The sequence below is a fragment of the Argentina silus genome (genome assembly GCF_951799395.1).
Source record: "Argentina silus genome assembly, chromosome: 14".
NCBI classification, from domain to species: domain Eukaryota; kingdom Metazoa; phylum Chordata; class Actinopteri; order Argentiniformes; family Argentinidae; genus Argentina; species Argentina silus.
This window is the reverse complement of record NC_139668.1, coordinates 16,725,645-16,731,462: the sequence shown is the minus strand read 5'-3', so window position 1 is coordinate 16,731,462 and position 5,818 is coordinate 16,725,645.

Below are 5,818 nucleotides of genomic sequence, written 5' to 3'. Positions count from 1 at the left end.
TGTGTGTGTGTGCGTGCGTGCGTGCGTGCGTGCGTGCGACTGAGTAAATCAGGGAGAAAGGGCAAGACAGAAAGAAACAAGAGAGACAGAGCGCTGGAGCCCTGTTCATTTGTTGTCCCAGCTCCACGTCGTGCAGTGTTTTATTTAGTTTTCCCTGGCTCCGGCTGTGGTTGTGGACCTGTCAGCACCTATTTCACGCTTTCGGGGCACTCTAATGGCTTTTTCCGCTCCCTCTTTGTCAGACATCTTCAAATATTTAGCAGGGGGACAGTCTGGGGCCGTTCTGTACGCGCTCTGTGCACTCTAAGTGTTTGCTGGCCAAGAAACAGGCTCTGAGTCACAAAATGACAAGGCGTGTTGGCCTACATACAGAGCAGAACCGACCAGAGTGGAGCCAGGCCAGGCCAGGCCAGGCTAGGCCGGGCTAGGCCACACAGAGGCTTTATCTTTCCCAGAGGAGTTAACTTGAGAACCTTGACCCAAGACAGACAGACAGACAGACACACACACAGACGTGTGGTAGTAAGTCTGAGGATTACATTTGAAAAGCAGGGCAATGCTTCCAGTTTTGCTTTTGAACCTTTTGAACTTTATTCCCTGTTTCTGAGTGGTACTGCATTCCAACTAAGTGAAATGATACACTCACCCTTCTAACCTTATGCCTGGTGCAGTCGATTGTGAATTTACAGAGCAGGAAGTCCCTGTGGGATAATGTGTATCCAGGATTTGTATGTGCGTGCGTGCATGCGTGCGTGCGTGGCTGTCTGAGTGCCTGAATGCGTGGCTGCGTGAGTGCGTGCCTGCATGCATACGTACGTGCGTGCGTGAGTGAGTGCATGCATCCATGTGTGCGTGCGTGTGTGCATGCGCGCGTGTGTGTATGTGTATCTGTGTGCATGCAACCATGCATGAGTGAGTGTATGTAAGATGACTGAATGGTTGGACCTCCAGGACACATTGTGGCAGTTCCAGGACAGTGGCTGCCATGCATAGGTCACGTCTCAGTGGGCACACGTGTTGGCATAGTGTGTGTCTTCCCCCAGTGGCTGCACGCTTCAGTCTTGTTGGATGTTTGTGTATGTGTAGATACATGTGGTGGTACATGCATACAGTCGGTATGTGTGTGTGTGTGTGTGTGTGTGTGTGTGTGTGTGTGTGTGTGTGTGTGTGTGTGTGTGTGTGTGTGTTGGACGGAGGTCTATGTGCCGGTTTAGTTGTGTGTGTGTGTGTGTGTGTGTTTGTGTGTGTGCGTGCATGCGTGTGCATATGTGGTTCTTGTCTCCATGGATTTCTTGTGGTCCTTGTGGGAGTTTCCCTGATTCTAGGACCACGGCTTTGGATTTAAGCCTGAGTGTGTACTGTAGGAAGATCCCAGGGTTTACACAAGTGTGTTTGCTGAGTGTGTGTGTGTGTGTGTGTGTGTGTGTGTGTGTGTGTGTGTGTGTGTGTGTGTGTGTGTGTGTGTGCGTGCATGCGTACATGCGTGCATATAGGAACCAGATGGCCTTCTGACTAGTCATGTGCTGTTCACAAACGATTTGTTCCTTTCAATCGACTTTTTTCGGACTGTTTCGTTCTCTGGATGACTCGTTCATTTGATGAATCCTACGACAGGATTCATACGCGCTCCTCTGGCTCAGCGACTTGGAGATGTGTTCCGACCACCAACCGTCGACCAACCACCAGCCGTCTAATTGTATGTGCACACAGGAAAGTAGGTCATGCAGCAGTCAGCAAAGGGAAGCAAAATACATGTTTACAACTGATCGCATGGAGTGAAGGAATGAATACAATGAAATGATCATTGAATGTTATCAATGGACACAGCTTTGTGGAACAAAAACAGACACATCCTGCCATCCCGGAGTTTGCGAACGTCAGGCTACTGTGCTGCTGTTCCCGGACAATGTTGTGCTAATCTCCCTCTCAGCAGACGGGTTGGTTTCCAATCCACAAATTAGCAGATGCTCAAGTGCCACATCATTACTGAATCAAATGAATGAAATGAGTGGACAGATTCGTTTCTTTTGACTCAACGACTCTGATCGAAAAAGATCTGAGTCAGTGAAAAGAGCCGAACTTCCCATCACTACAGCTGAGAGTAGGAGACAAACACGGGGGGGGTGGGGGATGGGGGGGGGGTATAGCCTAAGTTTAGATCCATCCATAGAATACGACTAGACCTACTGTATGTAGGCCTACTGTACCATACCTCAGCCAGGTCCACCAGTTGTGAGTAAAACCATGCATAACCAAGATGGTTCATCTCTCCCTCAGTGGCTACACAGATCATGATGCTTGTGAGGGAGCGCCCTGGTTAAATACTGGGATATCAAGCACGGCATGTGGTGTGAGAATTCAGAACGTTCATCATGTTTTCTAATTCTGTTTGAGTGTGTGTGTGTGTGTGTGTGTGTGTGTCACAGTTGTGTTAGTAATGGTGACCTGGTAATATCCAGTGAACACACACACACATGCACACACACACACACACACACACACACACACACACACACACAGACACACTCTTGCATTAGTAATGGTGACCTGGTACCATCGAGTGAATAATGAAACATGCCTTCCCTTTGATGTGAAGGAGACAGATGTGACATCGTGAAATGGTGGCCCCTCATGCCCCTCCCCCCTTTCCCCTTCCTTGTCCTTGACACCATTTTTCAATGTGATGCTTTTAATTATCCAAAGCCTCTACAGCCCTGTACAATCTTCATCTCCTGAAGGCTGCGTCGAGCACAATGTCTGGTTGGATCTATACAGTAGCACATTAAATCATTTGAGGAAAGAAAAGACTACAAGCAGTTACTCCAATGTGCTCACAGTAAGTTAGACTGTGTGAGAAATGATGAGGTAACCACTGGGCGTTTGCATTCCGAATGTTAGATTTTTTTTCTAATGAAATATGGATCTTTAAAGCAGAGAAGGAAACAAGCAAATGTACACATTTTAGAGGCTGGAAAGATTGTTTGTGTATGTTCACAACAGTGTGTGTGTGTGTGTGTGTGTGTGTGTGTGTGTGTGTGTGTGTGTGTGTGTGTGTGTGTGTGTGTGTGTGTGTGTGGATAGGATAGATGTGATTACTTTAGCCCTGGGTAGTGGGGGAATAGGTGAGGACCTATGCATGCAATCTCAGCTCTCTCTCTCTCTCTCTCTCTCTCTCTCTCTCTCTCTCTCTCTCTCTCTCTCTCTCTCTCTCTCTCTCTTTCTGAATTGGGACTCTCTCTCTCTGAGTTGTTGTTGGCACTGCAGGCCAGTGTGGTTGGTTGACACCGTAGGTCAGTGTTGGTTGGCACTGCAGGTCAGTGTTGGTTGGCACTGCAGGTCAGTGTTGGTTGGCAGTGCAGGTCAGTGTGGTTGGCAGTGTAGGTCAGTGTGGTAGGCTCGTGCTGTGGACAGAGATGCAGGGGGCACCATAGCACTAAAGGGTTGGGGGCCCCCAGGTTTACTATTCTGATCAGGGTTAGGAGTCCTGTGGCTTGAGCTCACGTCTGATGAGGTCAGTGTGACTGAAACGTTGCAATGTTTGTGTCTATCGACTTCACATCCCCAAGGAGCCTCCAAATGACTGCGGTCAAAAAGTCAGGAGCAGGGTGTTCCAAAACCAGCCAGAATGTGCCCGCTTGCAGAATGTCTGACAAAAAAACCTTCACAATAGACACACATTTCAGTGCCACGAGTGGATGGATTCCAGAATGGAACTTTCCATTCCCGTTTATAAAGTATTTCACGTTGTTGCCTAAAATAGCTAGCAGTTGGATTTCTGGTCTTCTGGGAGCACAGTAGTGTGTTAATCATGTCAGCCGATGACAAGTGTAATCCATTTCCCTAACCCTGCCTCTGCCCCCTGGGCACGGCACTTACTGCCTTCACTGCATGCTCTCAGGCCGGCCAAAATACGATGGGTCATTTGTCCTATTAAAGCGTGTCTTGCAAATAAGGTGCACTTTGATGTGGTTTGCTTCAGAGAGATGCACTGTACTGTATGCAAAACGAGCGGGAGAACAATGTTTACATAGGCAGATGGAGAGAGAGAGAGAGAGAGAGAGAGAGAGAGAGAGGGAAATAAAGAGAGGGAAAAGAGAGAGAAGAAAAAAAGAGGGAGTTTGCAGTCAATAACATGGATGAAGAGAGAACAAGAGGAGAGAGCAAGGGTGGGAGAGCGAGAAAGAGAGGGGGAGAGGGGGAGAGGGGGAAAGAGAGGTGGAGAGAATGAAAGAGAAAGCAGTTGTTCGTAAATCCTCTTTCCCCGGTGCCTTTAATCCCTCCCCCAGCTCAGCCCTGGTCGGGGCCTTTAAGACTGCCGTCAATCAAACCAAGTGACAGCAGCAAGTCCCATGAAGGGGGATGGGCAGGGCAGGGCAGGGCAGGGCAGGGCAGGGCAGGGCAGGGCGGGGCAGGGCGGGGCAGGGCAGGGCAGGGCAGGGCAGGGCAGGGCGGGGCAGGGCGGGGCTTATCACTAGAGGTTATACGGTGGCAGAGAGAGTGGTTTCACATGACCACCAATATCACAGGTTTCACTGGTTATTTCACTGATTTGGTTCAAATGTTTTTTTTAAATATGTTTTTATGTCTTGTTTAGTGTGCACACATATCCATGCATTTCTTTTTGCACTAAAACAATGTCCTGGTTCTGACTGTATGAGGTCACAACTGGTAGGAGCGTTTCTTGGGTACCATAACAGAGAGAGAGGAGGACTCAGACCCGGAGCTGTAGTCCATTCAGTTTCTCTCATGTCCCGCTGGGACCATATATACTGAAAGATTAAAAATGTATGCGCTCACTGCAATGTAAGTCGCTTTGGATAAAAGCATCAGCGAAATGGCATATATTATGTCAGTGTAAGGGGTCAGAGGTCAGATGAGCCCTGTCTGGTCTAATAGATTCCAAAATCATTAAAGACAGTTGGCCTGGAGAAACAAAATGCTAGCTGGCTAACCGCGACGTCAAACTCAGTGGCAGTTTACTGTCTACCAGTTAGCATTTTGTGGTTGCAGGCCAACTGTCTTTTAATGAGTTTGCAGTTGCTGGACAACAGTGACCGATAAATATGTTAGTCACGTCACCACAGGCCTACTAGAAAGTTTACTGAAACACATAAAAAAAAAAGCAATCACAGCGAAAACCGGAGGTAGACAAAAAATAGGCTATTTAACATTGAGGCAGATGAGGAGACCTCTTTGTTGTTCCCTTTAGCTCACCAACTGCCAAAGCATTCCGGAACACTCACCACGGAACACTCACCACCTAGAGTCCCAAGTGTTCTATGTGGTGTTTACCTAGCAACAACACTTTGATTGGCATCATCATTTATGCATTTTTGGTGAATATAAAGTCACTCTAGGATGTTGACAATTTGGGGCGACTCTATTCACCCTCGGCACTAAATGAGTTAAAGGGATGTGCCGGCCGTTTGGAACACCATCCTGTGGGTGTCTCTGTCAGGAGAGCGGTGCAGTGTCAGCGGCAGAGACAGCAGCACAGGTCAGCCCTGTACAGTACCGATCATCTTCTGACGTATACCATCAAAAAGGTCACAGCTAAATGCCACAAAAGGCAGCGCTTTCTGGTTCAATAACACAAAAAAAGCCCACGGCCTGTTTGATCTTTACTGTACTTGTTATAGTCTGAGTCAGATCTCATGTGATGTGGTTCGGGAAAAGCGACCTGTTTTAATAACGTTTGTTTAAAATGGATTTGATCTCTTCTTTTTTTCAAGTGTGTCGCTGTAGAGGGGGGATCACTAGTCAGGTGACTTGTCTGATGTAAAGTGCAAACAGCAGGTGCTCAGGCAGAGAGGAGTTT